Below are 22,468 nucleotides of genomic sequence, written 5' to 3' on the forward strand. Positions count from 1 at the left end.
TGCTTTCATTGAGAGTTCCACTGTGCCGTCACGATAAGGCCTGATGGCTCGTCTTGTTGTCAAGGACAACATTACCTCTGGGGGAGCCCTGGCTGTAGGCCAAACTCTTCGACTAGGCGGCTTCGTCATGACCGCTCGTTCGGCCGTCGCACCGACGATGACTTCTTGGGTCATAAAAAACAGCCTCCACGTCGGCTCGGGATTCACCGAGCAGATGGATCGAATGGAGCTCTCTTCTTTGAACGAGCTCTTGGATCGCATTGCCGCCCTGGGAGTCGCTACGGACTACGATCGGATGGGGCTTAAACCCGACCAAACGGAGATTAACTCTCCGTCGGTCACCCATCAGATAGCGGTGGTGGAGGAGCAATGCAGCAATTCTTCCTCTATTTTGAGGACAAACTATGTCCGGATTCCCGAGCTCTCCGAGCCGGATACCCGTCTACGGGAGGACATGGCCCAAGCTTCAAACCTAGAATCGGACAGCGGGCCAGAACTATTGGGCAACATACCGGAGTCCAAACTGCCAAGCTCGGAAACTCCTCTGCCCCTGGGTCTCAGATCGGGTCAGGGTTTGGACCTAAATCTACCCACCCACCCAGACATAAGTGATCTTTCCCACATTAGACAAGAGCCCCAAGAGACAGTACATCACTATTGGGCCAGATTCCTCCTTGTAATGAGCAAGGTCATGGACTGTCGTGAGGAAGACGCAATTTCATTCTTTTGCAAAAATTGCACGGACAAGGGAATCCTCAACGTCGTCAGTCGCCATGACATAGCACACTTCGCTGACTTGGCGGCCATAGTACAGAAATACTGTGCGATGGAAAGCGCCTGGAAAACCCAAACAAAATTCTGGGATCCTCCGGCTCTCACTAAATCCCCCGTCCGAACTAAAAGGGTGTACTCTCGTAAGTCACCCGACCCAATTACAGAGAAACCAAAGCCCACTACAGGGCGTGGAACCGTATTGGAGGGATGGCTCAATGGGCCATGCAAAATTCATAGTACACCGGATACCATGCCAACACACAGCCTTAGAGCATGTTGGATACTCCGGCAGGTGGCCAAGAGCGGCGAGGATCTCCTCATCAAAAATACCACAGAGCACCATCCCGGGGAATAACAATACAGTATTGACAGTCTTCGAGACTTTCGCCTCAAATAATAGGCGCCAGCGAGCACTCTGCAGCCTCGCCGATGTCTGCCACGTTGCAACAATAAATCCATGGAACGATACGGCCATAACCTTCAATGCCAGTGACGAACCTCAATTCCGAACAGCCCGAGCACCAGCCGCTTTGGTCCTTAGTCCAATTGTGGAAGGCTTCCAGCTTACTAAGTGCTCATGGACGGTGGCAGAGGATTAAACCTCATCTATGAGGAGACTCTTAGCAAAAAGGAAATAGACAAGAGCTGCATTGAGCAAAGCAGCACGACCTTCAGAGGAATCATCCCTAGTCGGGAGGCACGATGTGCGGAAAAAATCACACTATATGTGGTATTCGGCACACCGGAGAATTATAGGTCCGAAGAAATCACATTCCAAGTGGCCCCGTTCAGTAGCGGATACCACGCCCTTTTAGGGCGGGAGGCATTCACGATCTTCCAAGCTATACCCCATTACGAGTACATGAAGCTCAAGATGCCCGGGCCCAATGGAATCATCACTCTAGCTAGTGATCCGGACATAGCACTCCGCGTCGAAAATAAAACCGCCGCACTCCCTCGAGGCGTTATCCGAAGCCCTCGCGGCCGAAGAACTAACTGCACTGCGCTCCACAGTGGACAGGGGCGATATGTTACTCGACAAAAGACCCAAGTCCACCTCTTTTAAACCAGCGGACGAAATAGTGAAATTCCAGGTCCACCCAACGGACCCTACAAAAACAGCATCCATCGGGGCACAGCTGAACCCCACAACAGACGCCGCACTGCGGGAGTTCTTGCGCGAGAATTGGGACATCTTGGCCTGGCATCCTTCAGACATGCCAGGAATCCCACGCAGGCTGGCCGAGCATAGCCTAAACATTCTAAAGGGATACAAGCCGGTCAAGCAGACTCTTCGGCGTTTCTTAGAGCCTAAGAGACAAGCCATGGGAGAGGAGCTAGCCAAGTTACTCGAGGCCGAATTCATTAGAGAAATAAAACATCCGGACTGGCTAGCAAACCTGGTAATGGTACCAAAGAAGGACAAATCCTGGCGCCTATGTGTCGATTTCAAGGACCTTAACAAGGCTTGCCCCAAGGATCCCTTCCCCCTCCCCCGCATCGATCAAATTATCAACGCTACCGCAGGACACGACTCATTGTGTTTCCTCGACGCATACTCCGGATACCATCAAATCAAGATGGCGGAGTCCGATCAAGCCGCAACGGCATTCATCACTCCATACGGCCCCTTCTGTTTTAACACCATGCCTTTCGGGCTCAAAAACGCCGGTGCAACCTATCAACGCATGATTCAGACATGCCTGGAAACACAAATCTGCAAAATAGTGGAGGCATACGTAGACGATGTGGTCATTAAAACCGGACACGTCGAATCTTTAATAGACGACTTGAGGCTTACGTTCGACAATCTCCGAACATATGACATCAAGCTCAATCCGGAAAATTGCGTTTTCGGCGTGCCTGCCAGAAAGCTCTTGGGCTTCATCGTTTCCAATAGAGGAATTGAAGCAAATCCGGCTAAGACCCGAGCTCTGTCACAGTTGGCTATCCCAACAGACCTCAAGAAAATCCAAAAATTAACTGGATGTGTGGCTGCCTTAAGCCGCTTTATCTCCCGATTGGGAGAAAAGGCACTACCTCTTTATCGCCTTCTTCGACGCACCGAACACTTCGAGTGGACGGATGCGGCCACGGCCGGATTGGAAGAAATAAAAGCCCTCTTGGCCAGCAACCCAATCTTGGCCACGCCGAATATCGGTGAACCAATGCTGTTATATATAGCGGCAACACACCAGGTTGTAAGCGCAGTGCTTGTCGTCGAACGAGAGACGGACGGACATAAGTTCCCGCTTCAAAAGCCGGTATACTACGTATCCACTGTCCTCACTCCATGCAAATCACGGTACCCACATTATCAAAAGATAGCATACGCGGTCTTCATGGCATCCCGGAAACTACGACACTACTTTCAAGAGTGTTCAATTACGGTGGCCTCTGAAGTACCACTCAACGACATAATAAATAACCGCGATGCCACGGGTCGGATTGCTAAATGGGCTATTGAGCTCCTCCCGTTCGACATAACATACAAACCACGGCGAGCCATTAAGTCGCAAGTACTGGCTGATTTCGTCGCCGAATGGACAGAAGCCGAACTCCCTAAAGAGTACGACGCGTACTCCAATTGGCTCATGCACTTTGACGGCTCTAAGATGTTGGCGGGTCTGGGGGCAGGCGTCGTCCTGACATCCCCCACCGGAGATACAGTCCAATACGTACTCCAAATATTATACACAGACTCCAACAATGCAGCAGAATATGAGGCCCTATTGCATGGTCTCCGGATGGCAGTCTCCATGGGCATTCAACGCCTAGAGGTGTGTGGGGATTTGAACCTCGCAATATCTCAAATAAATGGAGACTTTGACACCAAGTACCCAAAAATGACGGCTTACCGCAATGCCGTCCTCAAAAGTCAGCTCGGTTCGAGGGGCTCGAATTCCACCATGTGGTCCGAGAAAACAATCAAGCGGCGGATATCCTCGCCCGCATCGGCGCTAAGCGCGACCCTGTCCCACCAAATATCTTCTTGGAAAGGTTGTTTAAGCCATCTGTGGTGTAGGAAGGCGAGACCGGCAACAACAGTCCGGATCCGACCACAACACCAGATCCCGAACACTCTGACGTAATCGAAGGCTCCGCCACCGAAATAACATCTTCGGCCCACGTGATTATGGCTGTCATCGCCCCGTGGACAGAACCCTTCTTGGCTTACCTAAATAGGCAAGAACTCCCTGAGGACCCAAACGAGGCACGTTGCATTGTGCGGCGGTCTAAAGCCTACAAGGTCCACGAGGGAGAGCTTTATAAGAAAAGCGCTACCGGAGTACTTCAAAGGTGCATCTCCGAAGAGGAAGGACGGCAACTTTTGGCAGAAATTCATGCTGGACTCGGCGGCCATCACGCCGCAGCTCGGGCCCTTGTAAGCAAGGCCTTCCGTATAGGTTTCTACTGGCCGACAGCCCGAGCAGACGCACAGGACCTCGTCCACCATTGCGTCGGTTGCCAGCTTTTTGCAAACCAAAGCCATATGCCACCTACCGCTCTCCAAACAATCCCCATCACATGGCCCTTTGCGGTCTGGGGGCTTGATATGGTCGGACCCCTTAAAGGAGGAAGCCATAAGAAAAAGTACCTACTGGTCATGGTGGATAAATTCACCAAATGGATAGAAGCCAAACCAGTTAAAACGGTCGAGTCCGGACCAGTGATAGACTTCATATCCGGGTTTGTACGCCGTTATGGTGTCCCCCGCAGCATCATCACCGATAACGGCTCGAACTTCACAGCCGGCGAGGTAAAAACTTGGTGCGGCAACATGGGCTAAGCTCGATTATGCCTCCGTCTATCACCCCCAAACAAACGGTCAAGTCGAACGAGCAAATGGTCTTATTATGAGCGGCATTAAACCCAAATTAGTGTGATCCTTGAAGGAATCGGATACGCACTGGGTTGAGGAGCTCGACTCCGTACTATGGGGGCTGCGAACCACGCCGAATCGCACTACCGGATACACACCGTTTTTTATGGTGTACGGCTCAGAGGCGGTACAGCCCTACGACATCATTCATGACTCACCTCGAGTGCGCATGTACGAAGAGAAGGAAGCCGAGCTTGATCGGCAGGACAGTTTAGACACCCTGGAGGAGGAGCGTGACGTGCAAAAGCCCGCTCCGCATTCTATCAGCAACAAGCTCGACGGTATCAAAGCAAAGAAGTACGGGCCAAAACTTATAACGTTGGCGAACTTGTTCTACGCCTACCAGAGAAGAAAAAGGACAAGCTCAAGCCCAAATGGGAAGGTCCCTTCATCATCGATAAAGTTCTAACCGGTGGAGCGTACCATCTGCGTGATGCATCGGACAATCGACTCGAGCCAAACCCATGGAATGCGGCTAGACTCCGAAGGTTCTACGCCTAGTGCCAGACTCCGTGTTCGTCTCCTTACCTCCGCCTTATATATATATATATATATATCCGATGTCTGTCTTTCTATCTTTCTTCCCTTTTTCTTCATGGCCTTAAAAGCTTAAAATGTGTCTTGACTACACAATCCTGACACGCCGTGAGTGCTCATTATACCTGGGGGCTTCTTATACAGAAGCTTAATATAATTATATTCTGGGCTTTATGCCCCCTGCACATGTGTTACTTTTCCACATGTACCTTTTCTTCCCCATTATATGCATCGATATGACTTAAGTTTTGGCCAAGCTGGGTTGCCTGGCTCTTGTGTTTATGCCCTATGTTCCTGTTAATTCGGCTAGGGCATAAGGGGAGCACCTCTGCGATTGTTACTGCCGGGTCAGCCGGATGTGTACCTCAGACTGGGTGAAGCCGAAAGCTAGCTTTCTTAAGGGAATATTCGGTCGGTGAAAAAAAGACGACTTTTACTTATTGCAATACATGCGCCCAGATGTTTATATCCTGCGTCTCTTTTTGCAGTTCGGACATGCACATTAATGCATGCATACCTAGGGAAAGGAACCCTTAACGGAACTATTCTCCCTGGAAGATGTTTTTTACTATCCATGTAATAAAACATAGCTAGTTGGGTACTTGTCTGTTCAAGCACTTATGACCCCTACGCCTGGTTTCCACGCGTACCCCGGTTTTACATAACTGAGCGGATATTCGGATACACTCCGGACTGTCGGGTTCGGAGGTTGAAGCGAAAAGGTCCGCGATGACAAATGATTTACAATCCGGCTAGGGGCAACATATGTCATTTGAAGTACACAGTCACTTAGACTGACTAAATTCTTCTTCTATACCATCCAACAGGCTGTCTAGCCTACAATCCTATTGGGAATACTTTGCGTCTAATTTTACCTGGTCATATACCAGACTAACGGGGATCTCTTTCCCATCAGACCCTACAGGTCCGACCTCGGCCATGTGGTTCGGGTCAGCCTTGGTATATCGCGTCTTCGCCATGGCCCAGGCTTCCCTTGCACCTTGTTGGCAGGCTGATACCTTCCATAGTCGGAAGCGCCGCCGCGCCCCCTTGAGCATCTCTACGAGCTCCCCCATGCCTCCTGGCAGGGAGGCGGATGGCCACAAGGCCTGGGCAATGCCCTGCATCACCTGCTGAACTTGTTCGTGCAGTTGTGAGAGCTCTTGCAGAAGATCGCCTGCAGATCCGGGCATCTCCTCTTTGGGACGACCCATCAGCATACCTACAGATATAACTCTGTTAGCCGGTTTCTTCGCCGAACTCTATAAAAGTTCGTTCAAGCACTTACTAAAAATGCCGTGTCGAAGCCTCTTATTCTCCTTTACGGAGTCAGCAAGCTGGGCCCGAACATCTTTCAGTCCAACGCCCAGCCGGGTATTGGCATCTTGGAGATCGTTTTTCTTCCGCCTAACCCGTGTAAGCACGCGCTCGCCAGCCTCTAGCTGTCGTTGAGCATGTTGCTTATCCCCTCGCACGATCTTCGGATTCACTCCGGGATTATCTGCAGAATCTATTGTTAGATTTGCATGCATGCCAAATACTAACTGGTACATGTCATTTCATTCTTTTTTATGAAGACAAGTATTACCAGATGGGGCCTTCTTGGACTCCTCCATTCCGGCAACTGCGGCCCGTAGCTGAGCTTTGCACTCCTCCAGCTCTTGAGACAACTGAGTATTCTTCTCCGTAAGAACCTATGCATATGATGATCCTTAAATCAGTTGTGCCAACTGTTTCAAGTCTCAAGGGCTACTGATATACACAATTATCAGATTTTCTTACCCGTATATCCTTTACGTACTGGTCCGTGGCTCTGGCAAGGCCATTTTGAGCAGCTCGGATGTACGCGTCTCCTGAGTTGAAGGCATCGAACGCCTCTTCGGAGAAACTAGGGTCGCGGAGTATGGTCGGGCGACGCCTGTGATTCATGGCGCTCTCCACTTCGGAATTCGTAGCGGACAGCCTATCCGCATCCTCTGTAGGAGGAACATCCAGTGTTGCCCCCACGTTAGCATCTGCCCCTAAGTCCAGCTCTGGAGTCCGGCTGGTGGAGGCGTGGCCGGCAGGCTCTTCGGACACGGTTCGGCGAGCGTTTTTACTGCCAGGTGTTGGGGAACGTAGCAATAATTCAAAATTTTCCTACGTGTCACCAAGATCAATCTAGGAGATGCTAGCAATGAGAGAGAGGGAGTGCATCTTCATACCCTTGAAGATCGCTAAGCGGAAGCGTTACAAGAACGCGGTTGATAGAGTCGTACTCGCGGCGATTCAAATCGCGGAAGATCCGATCTAGCGCCGAACGGACGGCGCCTCCGCGTTCAACACACGTACAGCCCGGGGACGTCTCCTCCTTCTTGATCCAGCAAGGGGAGAGGAGAAGTTGAGGGAGAACTCCAGCAGCACGACGGCGTGGTGGCGATGGAGCTCGTGGTTCTCCGGCAGAGCTTCGCTAAGCACTACGGAGGAGGAGGGGGAGTTGGAGGAGGAGAGGGCTGCGCCAGGCCAGGGGTGCGGCTGCCCTCTCTCTCCCTCACTATATATAGGGGGAAGGGGGTGGAGGAGGCGCCCTAGGGTTCCCTAGGGGAGGGGCGGCGGCCACAAGGGAAAGCCTAGATGGGTTTGGGCGCCCCCACCCCTGGGAAACTTGCCCCCCAAGCCGGGAGGGGTGGCTGCCCTAGGGGAGGCGCCCCCACCTCTCCACGTTACGTGAGAGGGGTTGGGAGGGGCGCACAGCCCCTTAGTGGGCTGGTTTGCCCCTTCCCCTTGGCCCATAAGGCCCCCCAACGCTTGCCGGGGCCTCCGAAACCCCTTTCGGACATGCTGGCCATAGCCTGGTACCCCCGGAACAATTCCGCACTCCAATACCCTTCGTCCAATATACCGATCTTCACCTCCGGACCATTCCGGAGCTCCTCTTCATGTCCGGGGTCTCATCCGGGACTCCGAACAACCTTCAGTAACCACATACTATTTCCCATAACAACTCTAGCGTCACCGAACCTTAAGTGTGTAGACCCTACGGGTTCGGGAACCATGCAGACATGACCGAGACAACTCTCCGGCCAATAACCAATAGCGGGACATGGATACCCATATTGGCTCCCACATGTTCCACGATGAACTCATCGGATGAACCACGATGTCGGGGATTCAATCAATCCCGTATACAATTCCCTTTGTCTATCGGTAAGTTACTTGCCCGAGATTCGATTATCGGTATCCCAATACCTCGTTCAATCTCGTTACCGGCAAGTCTCTTTACTCGTTCCGTAACGCATGATCCCGTGGCTAACTCATTAGTCACATTGAGCTCATTATGATGATGCATTACCGAGTGGGCCCAGAGATACCTCTCCGTCATACGGAGTGACAAATCCCAGTCTCGATTCGTGCCAACCCAACAGACACTTTCGGAGATACCTGTAGTGCACCTTTATAGCCACCCAGTTACGTTGTGACGTTTGGTACACCCAAAGCACTCCTACGGTATCCGGGAGTTGCACAATCTCATGGTCTAAGGAAAAGATACTTGACATTAGAAAAGCTCTAGCAAAACGAACTACACGATCTTGTGCTACGCTTAGGATTGGGTCTTGTCCATCACATCATTCTCCTAATGATGTGATCCCGTTATCAATGACATCCAATGTCCATGGTCAGGAAACCATAACCATCTATTGATCAACGAGCTAGTCAACTAGACGCTTACTAGGGACATGTTGTGGTCTATGTATTCACACATGTATTACGGTTTCCAGTTAATACAATTATAGCATGAACAATAGACAATTATCATGAACAAGGAAATACAATAATAACCATTTTATTATTGCCTCTAGGGCATATTTCCAACAGTCTCCCACTTGCACTAGAGTCAATAATCTAGTTCACATCACTATGTGATTGTAATGAATCCAACACCCATGGGGTTTGTTCATATCTCGCTTGTGAGAGAGGTTATTAGTCAACGGGTCTGAACCTTTCAGATCCGTGTGTGCTTTACAAATCTCTATGTCATCTTGTAGATGCAGCTACCACGCGCTACTTGGAGCTATTCCAAATAACTGCTCTACTATACGAATCCAGTTTACTACTCAGAGTCATCCGGATTAGTGTCAAAGTTTGCATCGACGTAACCCTTTACGACGAACTCTTTTACAACCTCCATAATCGAGAAAATTCCTTAGTCCACTAGATACTAAGGATAAGTTCGACCGCTGTCATGTGATGCATTGCTGGATCACTCTTGTACCCCTTGACTGTCATGGCAAGGCACACTTCAGGTGCGGTACACAGCATAGCATACTGTAGAGCCTACGTCTAAAGTATAGGGGACAACCTTCGTCCTTTCTCTCTCTTTTGCCGTGGTCATGTCTTGAGTTTTACTCAATACTCACACCTTGTAACGCAACCAAGAACTCCTTCTTTGCTGATCTATTTTGAACTCCTTCAAAATCTTGTCACGGTATGTATTCATTTGAAAGTACTATTAAGCGTTTTTGATCTATCCTTATAGATCTTGATGCTCAATGTTCAAGTAGCTTAATCCAGGTTTTCCATTGAAAAACACTTTTCAAATAACCCTGTATGCTTTCCAGAAATTCTACATCATTTCTGATCAACAATATGTTAACAACATATACTCATCAAAAATTCTATAGTGCTCCCACTTACTTCTTTGGAAATACAAGTTTCTCATAAACTTTGTATAAACCCAAAATCTTTGATCATCTCATCAAAGCGTACATTCCAACTCCGAGATGCTTACTCCAGTCCTTAGAAGGATTGCTGGAGCTTTGCATACTTGTTAGCATCTTTCAGGATTGACAAAACCTTCTGGTTGTATCACATACAATCTTTCCTCAAGAAAATCGTCGAGGAAACAATGTTTTGACATCCTATCTGCAAGATTTCATAAATAATGCAGTAACTGCTAATATAATTCCAACAGACTCTTAGCATCGCTACGAGTGAGAAAATCTCATCATAGTCAACTCCTTGAACTTGTCGGAAAACATCTTAACGACAAGTCAAGCTTTCTTAATGGTGACACTTACCATCATTGTCCGTCTTCCTTTTAAAATCCATCTGCACCCAATAGCCTTACGACCATCAAGTAGTTCTTCCAAAGTCTATACTTTGTTTTTATACATGGATCCTCTCTCGGATTTTATGGCCTTGAGCCATTCGTCGGAATCTGGGCCCACCATCACTTCTCCATAGCTCGTAGGTTCATTGTTGTCTAGCAACATGACTTCCAAGACAGGATTACGTACCACTCTGAAGTAGTACGCATCCTTGTCGTCCTACGAGGTTTGGTAGTGACTTGATCCGAAGTTTCATGATCACTATCATAAGCTTCCACTTCAATTGGTGTAGGTGCCACAGGAACAACTTCTTGTGCCCTGCTACACACTAGTTGAAGTGACGGTTCAATAACCTCATCAAGTCTCCACCATCCTCCCACTCGATTCTTTCGAGAGAAACTTTTCCTCGAGAAAGGACCCATTTCTAGAAACAATCACTTTTGCTTCCAGATCTGAAATAGGAGGTATACCCAACTGTTTTGGGTATTCTATGAAGATGCATTTATCCGCTTTGGGTTCGAGCTTATCAGCCTGAAACTTTTTCACATAAGCGTCGCAGCCCCAAACTTTTAAGAAACGACAACTTAGGTTTCTCTAAACCATAGTTCATACGGTGTCGTCTCAACGGAATTGCGTGGTGCCCTATTTAAAGTGAATGCGGTTGTCTCTAATGCCTAACCCATAAACTATAGTGCTAATTCGATAAGACACATCATGGTATGCACCATATCCAATAGGGTGCAGTTATGATGTTCGGACACACCATCACACTATGGTGTTCCAGGCGGTATTAGTTGTGAAACAATTTCCACAATGTCTTAATTGTGTGCCAAACTCGTAACTCAGATATTCATCTCTATGATCATATCATAGACATCTTATCCTCTTGTCACGACGATCTTCTACTTCACTCTGAAATTACTTTAGACTTGTATTTCATCAAGTAAATATACTCAGAATCTACTCAAATCATCTGTGAAGTAAGAGCATAATGATATTCACTGTGTGCCTCAGCACTCATTGGATTGCACACATCAAATGTATTACTTCCAACAAGTTGCTCTTTTGTTCTATCTCACTGAAAACGAGGCCTTTCAGTCATCTTGCCCATGTGGTATGATTTGCATGTCTCAAGTGATTCAAAATCAAGTGAGTCCAAACGATCCATCTGCATGGAGTTTCTTCATGCATATATACCAATAGACATGGTTCGCATGTCTCAATCTTTTCAAAAACGAGTGAGTCCAAAGATCCGTCTACATGGAGCTTCTTCATGCGTTTTATACCAATATGACTCAAATGGCAGTGCCACAAGTATGTGGTACTATCATTACTATCTTATATCTTTTGGCATGATCATGTGTATCACTACGATCGAGATTCAATAAACCATTCATTTTAGGTGCAAGACCATTGAAGGTATTATTCAAATAAACAGAGTAACCATTATTCTCCTTAAATGAATAACCATATTGCGATAAACACAATCCAATCATGTCTATGCTCAATGCAAACACCAAATAACAATTATTTAGGTTTAACACCAATCTCGATGGTAGAGGGAGCATGCGATGCTTGATCACATCAACCTTGAAAACACTTCCAACACATATCGTCATCTCACCTTTAGTTAGTCTCAATTTATTCCGTAGCTTTTATTTTGAGTTACCAACACTTAGCAACCGAACCGGTATCTAATACTCTGGTGCTACTAGGAGTACTAGTAAAGTACACATTAATATAATGTATATCCAATATACTTCTGTCGACCTTACCAGCCTTCTCATCTACCAAGTATCTAGGGTAGTTCTGCTTCAGTGACCGTTCCCCTCATCACATAAGCACTTAGTCTCGGGTTTGGGTTCTACCTTGGGTTTCTTCACTAGAGCAGCAACTGATTTGCCGTTTCATGAAGTATCCCTTCTTGCCCTTGCCCTTCTTGAAACTAGTGGTTTTACTAACCATCAACAATTGATGCTCCTACTTGATTTCTACTTACGCGGTGTCAAACATCGCGAATAGCTCAAGGATCATCATATCTATCCCTGATATGTTATAGTTCATCACGAAGTTCTAGTAGCTTGGTGGCAGTGACTTTTGGAGAACCATCACTATCTCTTAAGGAAGATTAACTCCCACTCGATTCAAGTGATTGTAGTATTCAGACAATCTGAGCACATGCTCAACGATTGAGCTTTTTCTCCCTTAGTTTACAGGCTTGAGAAACTCGTCAGAGGTCTCATACCTCTTGACGTGGGCACGAGCGTGAAATCCCAATTTCAGCCCTTTGAACATCTCATATGTTCCGCGACATTTCAAAATCGTCTTCGGTGCCTCACTTCTAAACCGTTTAACATTACGCACTGAACTATCACGTAGTCATCAAAACCTGTATGTCAGATGTTCGCAACATCCACAAACGACGCTCGAGGTTCAGCACACCGAGCGGTGCATTAAGGACATAAGCCTTATGTGCAGCAATGAGGATAATCCTCAGTTTACGGACCCAATCCGCATAATTGCTACTATCAACTTTCAACTAAATTTTTCTCTAGGAACATATCTTAGTAGAACTAAAGCGTAAGCTACGACATAATTTGCAAAGACCTTTTGACTATGTTCATGATAATTAAGTTCATCTAATCAAATTATTTAATGAACTCCCACTCAGATAGACATCCCTCTAGTCATCTAAGTGATACATGGTCCGAGTCAACTAGGCCGTGTTCGATCATCACGTGAGACGGACTAGTCATCATCGGTGAACATCTCCATGTTGATCGTATCTACTATACGACTCATGTTCGACCTTTCGGTCTCTTGTGTTCCGAGGCCATGTCTGTACATGCTAGGCTCGTCAAGTCAACCTAAGTGTTTTGCATGTGTAAATCTGGCTTACACCCGTTGTATGCGAACGTTAGAATCTATCACACCCGATCATCACGTGGTGCTTCGAAACAACGAACCTTCGCAACGGTGCACAGTTAGGGGGAACACATCTCTTGAAATTTTAGTGAGGGATCATCTTATTTATGCTACCGTCGTTCTAAGCAAATAAGATGTAAACATGACAAACATCACATGCAAATCATAAAGTGACATGATATGGCCAATATCATCGCCTTTTGATCTCCATCTTCGAGGCGCGGCATGATCACCTTCGTCACCGGCATGACACCATGATCTCCATCATCATGATCTCCATCATCATGATCTCCATCATCGTGTCTTCATGAATTTGTCTCGCCAACTATTACTTCTACTACTATGGCTAACGATTAGCAATAAAGTAAAGTAATTACATGGCGTTTTTCATTGACACACAGGTCATAAAATAAATTAAGACAACTCCTATGGCTCCTGCCAGTTGTCATAATCATCGACATGCAAGTCGTGATTCCTATTACAAGAACATGATCAATCTCATACATCACATATATATAATTCATCACATCCTTTTGGCCATATCACATCACATAGCATACCCTGCAAAAACAAGTTAGACGTCCTCTAATTGTTGTTGCATGTTTTACGTGGCTGCTATGGGTTTCTAGCAAGAACGTTTCTTACCTACGCAAAAGCCACAACGGTGATATGCCAATTGCTATTTACCCTTCATAAGGACCCTCTTCATCGAATCCGATCCGACTAAAGTGGGAGAGACAGACACCCGCTAGCCACCTTATGCATCAAGTGCATGTCATTCAGTGGAACCTGTCTCACGTAAGAGTACGTGTAAGGTCGGTCCGGGCCGCTTCATCCCACAATGCCGCCGAATCAAGATAAGACTAGTAACGGTAAGCAAATTGAACAAATCATCGCCCACAACTACTTTGTGTTCTACTCGTGCATAGAATCTACGCATAGACCTAGCTCATGATGCCACTGTTGGGGAACGTAGCAATAATTCAAAATTTTCCTACGTGTCACCAAGATCAATCCAGGAGATGCTAGCAACGAGAGAGAGGGAGTGCATCTTCATACCCTTGAAGATCGCTAAGCGGAAGCGTTACAAGAAAGCGGTTGATGGAGTCGTACTCGCGGCGATTCAAATCGCGGAAGATCCGATCTAGCGCCGAACGGACGGCGCCTCCACGTTCAACACACGTACAGCCCGGGGATGTCTCCTCCTTCTTGATCATGCAAGGGGAGAGGAGAAGTTGAGGGAGAACTCCAGCAGTACGACGGCGTGGTGGCGATGGAGCTCGTGGTTCTCCGGCACAGCTTCGCTAAGCACTACGGAGGAGGAGGAGTTGGAGGAGGAGAGGGCTGCGCCAGGCCAGGGGTGCGGCTGCCCTCTCTCTCCCTCACTATATATAGGGGGAAGGGGGTGGAGGAGGCGCCCTAGGGTTCCCTAGGGGAGGGGCGGCGGCCACAGGGGAAACCCTAGATGGGTTTGGGCGCCCCCACCCCTGGGAAACTTGCCCCCCAAGCCGGGAGGGGTGGCTGCCCTAGGGGAGGCGCCCCCACCTCTCCACGTTACGTGAGAGGGGTTGGGAGGGGCGCACAGCCCCTTAGTGGGCTGGTTTCCCCTTCCCCTTGGCCCAAAAGGCCCCCCAACGCTTGTCGGGGCCTCCGAAACCCCTTTCGGACATGCTGGCCATAGCCTGGTACCCCCGGAACAATTCCGGACTCCAATACCCTTCGTCCAATATACCGATCTTCACCTCCGGACCATTCCGGAGCTCCTCGTCATGTCCGGGATCTCATCCGGGACTCCGAACAACCTTCGGTAACCACATACTATTTCCCATAACAACTGTAGCGTCACCAAACCTGAAGTGTGTAGACCCTACGGGTTCGGGAACCATGCAGACATGACCGAGACACCTCTCCGGCCAATAACCAATAGCGGGATCTGGATACCCATATTGGCTCCCACATGTTCCACGATGATCTCATCGGATGAACCACGATGTCGGGGATTCAATCAATCCCGTATACAATTCCCTTTGTCTATCGGTAAGTTACTGGCCCGAGATTCGATCGTCGGTATCCCAATACCTCGTTCAATCTCGTTACCGGCAAGTCTCTTTACTCATTCCGTAACGCATGATCCCGTGGCTAACTCATTAGTCACATTGAGCTCATTATGATGATGCATTACCGAGTGGGCCCAGGGATACCTCTCCGTCATACGGAGTGACAAATCCCAGTCTCGATTCGTGCCAACCCAACAGACACTTTCGGAGATACCTGTAGTGCACCTTTATAGCCACCTAGTTACATTGTGATGTTTGGTACACCCAAAGCACTCCTACGGTATCCGGGAGTTGCATAATCTCATGGTCTAAGGAAAAGATACTTGACATTAGAAAAGCTCTAGCAAAACGAACTTCACGATCTTGTGCTACGCTTAGGATTGGGTCTTGTCCATCACATCATTCTCCTAATGATGTGATCCCGTTATCAATGACATCCAATGTCCATGGTCAGGAAACCATAACCATCTATTAATCAACGAGCTAGTCAACTAGAGGCTTAGTATGGACATGTTGTGGTCTATGTATTCACACATGTATTACGGTTTCCAGTTAATACAATTATAGCATGAACAATAGACAATTATCATGAACAAGGAAATACAATAATAACCATTTTATTATTGCCTCTAGGGCATATTTCCAACACTAGGGACCATGGACGTTATTATATTTTAAAGACGACAACCACGGAGCAGGGTTTTTTCATACCTGTGCGACGACGTCTCAGTTCTGACCGCCTTCCTTTTAAGCCTACCCAGCTTCGGTGCCCCTTGTTGATGAGTTACCGCGGGTTCGGCATGGCGCCCCGAGGGCCTTCCCTATAAGACGCAATACGTGTGCGGTGGGTAAAGTGCAAAGAAGGGACCCTTCTCGGAAGTTGGGACTTTGGTTTTACTTACATGCGATGCAGGGAGCAGGCCAGGATAATCGGCTATGATGGCTACCAAGGCAGCGTCGCAGCTTAACTGATAGAACGTCCTGTCGACAAGCTCCACAAATATGTCCGGGTCTTCTTCGAGTCCGGGGTCGAGGGCCCGGTCAGGGTCCTCTGGCTGTGGAGACGGGTTGTGGACGTCCCTCACAGCTTTTCGCAGTTCCTGCTATGAAGTAGCAAGGTAAATATTTATGATGAAGAATGCGGGAAGGTCTGGAGTAAAAGGTAGCAGCTCACCCAGTTTGGGGGGTTGTACATGGAGAATCCATCCCGTGGCTTAATGCAGATGAACTCCTCTTCCTCTCCTTTGTACAAATCGGATAGTATTTTCGCTAGGGCAGCGACGGAGTCCGGACCTTTACGACCGCAGCGGGTGGCATCGTCTTCTCCATTGAAGTGCCACATGGGTTTACCCCGATACTGAAGTGGCTGCACCCCCCGCATTATACAAATTGACATAATGTAGCGACCAGACCTCAAATGGCCTGTGCTGCTGTGCACCAGTGTCATCCCTGGATCAGTAATGCTGACACGCACAGTACAAATGGAGGATTTATAACAGAGTAGCAATCACACACTTATTACATCGAAAATATCCGAAGAGATTACGTATAAACATGGCTTAAGGCCATCTAATAACGATAACAGCGGAAGACTTGGAAGATAAGTGAGTCCATCAACTCCAGCGGCATCACTGAGTATAAGACCACGACCTAAGGCACCTTACTCGTCGTCTGAAAAGTCTGCAACATGAAACGTTGCAGCCCGAAAACGGGTCAGCACATAGAATATGCTGGCAAAATAACACATAGAGAGCAATGAACAATGATAATGCTATACTATATGCATATATGGCTGGTGGAAAGGCTCTATGGTTACAGTTTTGCGAAAAGCCAATTTTTCCCTACTGCAAAGGAATAAATTTTATTTAACTATCATGGTGGTTGAAACATTGAGAAGGTACCTCCAACTCAATCCCAATTAAGTAACATCATTAACCCAACAAAATTAATTATAAGTATCACGGTGATGAGATTCAAATGACAATCCAGATACTAGATACTCAAGTTGTCCATAACCGGGGACACGGCTAATCATGATCAGTTTGTACACTCTGCAGAGGTTTGCGCACTTTTCCCCACAAGACTCGATCGCCTCCGCTTGATTCTCGCACTGCATGATGTTTGAGAAACGGATGACCGAGACACAGTCTTTCAGAAACAATCACTCTTTACTCTGGATGGACCGGTACACCTACTTTCCCCTACATCTGCTAGTCCACCTCTTCAAGAGATCCTGTAACCTACTCAGCTATGCTAGAGCCCATAATAGCTTGTGGCTGCACACGGAAGTTTCTAGCATGAATAATCTCATGATCCCTTTGAGCCTGGGTGGCGGACCTTATACATACAGACAACACTGGGTTCTCCAGGTGTCTCAATCCACCCAGATGTGATTTTTAGTTGCCACCTTAAGTTGAACCATTAATTAACATCTCACATCTGTCATGGATATCACTCAAACCCAATCCACGTCTACGAGCATAGCATGGCGATAATAAAAGCAACGTAGAAGTAACTCCCAAGGGTTTGATAGAAAACAGGTAATAGGTACTACCTCAACTACTTCCCAATACCCATAGTTTAATTAGATCCTAATAATGCAATGTGTTTGAGGAAAACAGATCTAATGCAATAAAACTGGGTATGAGCGGGGTATGATCAAAGTGTTCCTTGCCTTGCTGATGATCCGCAAAACCTAGCGAGTCGAAGTAACAAGCGGCACACTCCGGGTACTCTATCGCAAACAAACAAGCATACAATCAGTACTCAACTAATGCACAGGTAAAACTCGAATGAAAGATCCAACCAGAAAGTTCAACTTAGGAACTCCGGTTTGCAAAAAGAATCAACTCGAAAGAAGCAACGAAAGTCAAACGGCGAAAGAAAGAAACTTCGTTTGCTAATCTGGATCTAGGTCAAATTTTACTGTAGCAAAAACTTGTTTGAGTAGGTTAAACGGAAAGAGAATTTCGAGACGAAACTCTAGGCGCTTGAATCGCCTGATTCCGATAAACGAGCGAAAAGTTAAACAGATTCGAAAATTCGATCAGAAACCGAATCTGAGAAAATAACGAGAAAATCCGACGAAAAAGAAAAACGGACGAACGGTTAAATAACGGACGTTCGTTAACAGAGAAAAACCGATGAACGCGTTCGTTAAAACGAACGGTTCGGGGAACGCTCGCGAAATAAAAACCGAAAAAAAACCGATCTTGGATTTTTTTTATTTAAAACAAAAGGTTTTTTTACAGAAAACCGGTCAACACGACACGACCGGCGGCAGTACCTCGGCGGCGGGCTCCGGCGAGGGCTCCGTGGCGGGGCTCGGGCGCGAGGGGTGCGGGGCTCGGGGAGGGCTCCGGCGGCAAGGGGCTCCGGGCTCGGGCGCTCCCGGCGGCGGGCGGCGAGGCAAACGGCGGGCGGCGGCGGCTAGATGCGGCGGCGGCGGCGGGGCTCCTCCGGTGGCGGTGATGAGAAAAACGGAGGGGGGGTATATATGGAAGGGGGGTGCGGGCGGCTTGGGGAAGGGGCATCCGAGGCGGCGGCGGCTCCCTGGCGTGCTCGGTCTCCGGCGGCGGCGGGCGTGCGGGAAGAGGAGAGGGGCGACGGGCGGGCCGTCGGTTGGGCTCGCCCCAGCCGGCGCGGAAAAATATTGCGTAGAAAAATAAATAAAAATCAGAAAAATATGAAATAAATTTTCCCCGTCTAGTTAGAAAATCTAGAATAGGGTGAACATTTTTAAAATCAAAACTAAATATTTTGAAAACATGCATATTTTTAAATGCAATAAAAATTGCAAATAAAATCCAATTAAATTCTAAATAATGATTTTAACATTTTTCCTCCAGTATTCCAATGTTTTGGAGAAGTCATATTTTCTCCTCTCGTTTATTTTAAAATGAAATATTTTTCCGGAGAGAAAAATAATTAAAATCCCAATCCTCGTTTGAAAAAATCAAATAAGAAAATTCGAGAAAATCCCCAACTCTCTCCGAGGGTCCTTGAGTTGCTTAGGATTTATCGAGGATTTGTCAAAATGCAACAAAGCATATGCAAATGATGATCTATGTATAACATTCCAAATTGAAAATTTGGGATGTTACACATAACCTCGACTGTTGTCAGTCCTGATTTGGCCAGCGTTTTTATCCTGCCCGTCAGGTAAAGGACTTCTCTGTTATCTTCCTCCTGGGGGCTCCGAGGGCGCCAGTTGTGGCGTTTCTTCAAAGGGGCATTATCAAACTCAGGAAGGCCCATCCGAATAGGGTCCGGAAGGGGAACGTCCTCCATATAAAACCACTCTGAAGGCCAGTCTTCGGATGTCTTCTTCGGAGTACCGGACAGGTATCCGGTCCCGGCGATGCGCCATATTTCGGCTCCGCCCACTTGATATATTGACCCCTCCTGTGTACGAGGTACGAGGCAGAATAGCCTCTTCCATAGCTCGAAATGAGCTTCACAGCCTAGAAACAGCTCGCAAAGGGCGACGTAGCCGGCGATGTTTAATAGGGAGGCGGGGGTAAGGTTATGCAGCTGGAGGCCATAGAACTCCAGGAGCCCGCGGAGGAACGGATGGATTGGAAATCCGAGTCCCCTCAATAAGTAAGGGACAAGGCATACCTGCTCCCCCCTGGATGGGTTGGGAAAGCTCTCCGCTTGCTCCCCGCCATTATAAGTGGCTAGTCTGGCTCGGACGGGGACCATATACGCAGGAGGGAGAAACCCCTGGGTCTGCAACTCTACTAATTGGCTGTGGGGGACGGCACTTCCAATTGCCTGGCTTAGTGCTACGGGAGCGAGAGGAAGAGCTGCGATGGCCGGCCATGATGGGATGGACTTTTCCGGGCGCGCTCAGATGGATACTCGCTGTGGGAGGATGGTGTGATCTGGATCTGAGGATCCCTGTCTCTTTAAATAGACGATTTACTTACATAATTAGGGTGGCAAATGTAAAAATGCCCCGACTTCTCGCATTCGCTCGACACGTGGCAGATAGCCATTATTAAAGCATAGAAGCTGAGGAGTGCAACATTCATGGGAAGCCGGACACTACTTGTTACGACAGGTACTCGGGATTTGGAGAAGAACCCGCCTTGCAATGCCGAAGACAATCTGCGCGCCGGACTCATCGTCATTGAAGCCTGGTTCAGGGGCTACTGAGGGAGTCCTGGATTAGGGGGTCCTCGGACAGCCGGACTATATACTTTGGCCGGACTGTTATACTATGAAGATACAAGATTGAAGACTTCGTCCCGTGTCCAGGTGGGACTCTCCTTTGCGTGGAAGGCAAGCTTGGCAATTCGGATATGAAGATCTCCTCCCTTGTAACCGACTCTATGTAACCCTAGCCCCCTCCGTTGTCTATATAAACCAGAGGGTTTTAGTCCGTAGAACAACAATCGTAATCATAGGCTAGCTTCTAGGGTTTAGCCTCTACGATCTCGTGGTAGATCAACTCTTGTAATACTCATATCATCAAGATCAATTAAGCAGGAAGTAGGGTATTACCTCCATCGAGAGGGCCCGAACCTGGGTAAACATTGTGTCCCCTGCCTCCTGTTACCATTAGCCTTAGACGCACAGTTCGGGACCCCCTACCCGAGATCCGCCGGTTTTGACACCGACAGTGCCCCTAGTGCCCACAAGACACCAAGGCATGCCCTGGTGGGTTGCGGTCCCCATGTGGGACCCCTCACTTATCCCTTTAGCCCATGTCATCTCGTATCTCTGGAAAAAAATAACCATAGCTCTCTCTCTCGTATTCTTGCTCTCAAACTCGTGGATTTCGATCTCTTTGCTCGAAGCTCCGTTTCCAAAACTGTTTTGGGGGATTGCTACTTGGTATGTGACTTCTCCATTGCTCCAATTAGTTTTTTCTTTAGTGGTTTATATTTTGAATAGTTAGCTACTCTTGGTGCTGTTGTAAATAGGCTTGCATGTTGAATTCTTAGAGTTCTAAGTAGTTTGAATGCATAATATGGCCTCTAGGCATCCTTATGAGTAGTTGCTAGCAATCTTGCGAAGTTTTATTGACAAAAATTTTATGTCCCAATTTTTTTAGAAATTGTTCGCAAATAAAAATGCAATTCTTTAGGAGTTCTTCGAAGAGAAGGTATTCGGAGGCATCATCGAGTAGTGGCTCGATACGATGGTCCTATGTTGAACTAAGTGCAAGCTCAATGTGGGATGCCGCTACCAAATCATGCCTATGGTTGTTCAACAATTTCATGGTGAGTGCAGGTATTAAGGAAGAATTCGAGCAACACCGAGCTCTATTCCTACATTGAAGATACGTGCATCCAACATCTCAACCTCACAGAAACGTTCACTAAGAAATTTAAATATCATCCTCGCAAGTCTAGAGTTTCATTTAGTCTTTATGATCATCCATTTACCATGCCTCTAGATGTGTTCTGTGATGCCTGTAAAATTCCATATTGGGGTTCGTTGGACGAACCGCCAAAATTTGAGTATGAGTCATCCTTGATTAATCTTTGCTTTGGAGAGGATAGAGGAGTGGCACAAGGTAGAATAAAAAGTATTCATTTCCCATCAATTCACTACTTTGCACTCTTTAATGGGAAATGCATCATGGGCAAGCAAGATTGTAGCACACTATATGCTCATGACTTGAGCCTCATACACACAGCTTCCACCGGAATTAAATGTTATAATCTCAGAGCAATCATTGCATGGAGGTTGCAACGTAATGCTGATAGTGTCACTTTTATGGTGGGATTTATGCTTCTCATTTAGCTAAAGAGGTTGGTGTGACACCTCTGCCTAATGATCCCATCCTACCTACTCAGTACTTAGACTTTGAGGCCATGAAGCGCCATAAGTTCCTTAAGGGCACAATCACTGATTATACTTATAACTTGAGGTTCAATAAAGAACCCATTGTGCATGTTGTTTTCCTGCGCTTGCTCTCTTTGATTATCACAGGAAAAGAAGATATTATGTTCTTGAGAGCGAGGCCCGCTCGTACAATGCGGAGGTCGAGGCTGCCCGACGGGCTGAAGACGCTACACCAAGAGCCTCCATGAGCTATTATTCAGATTATTATCCAGGCCGCGGATGGTGATTACCAAGCTAGGCCAAAAGCCTAAGCTTGAGGGAGTACGTATTTCCATCAACATTACATTCATGTTCACACCTTTCATTCCAGTTGTCAGTGTTAGCACTTTTTCATTGTAATATCCATG

This window comes from Aegilops tauschii, chromosome 5 (assembly GCF_002575655.3).
Source record: "Aegilops tauschii subsp. strangulata cultivar AL8/78 chromosome 5, Aet v6.0, whole genome shotgun sequence".
NCBI lineage: Eukaryota > Viridiplantae > Streptophyta > Magnoliopsida > Poales > Poaceae > Aegilops > Aegilops tauschii.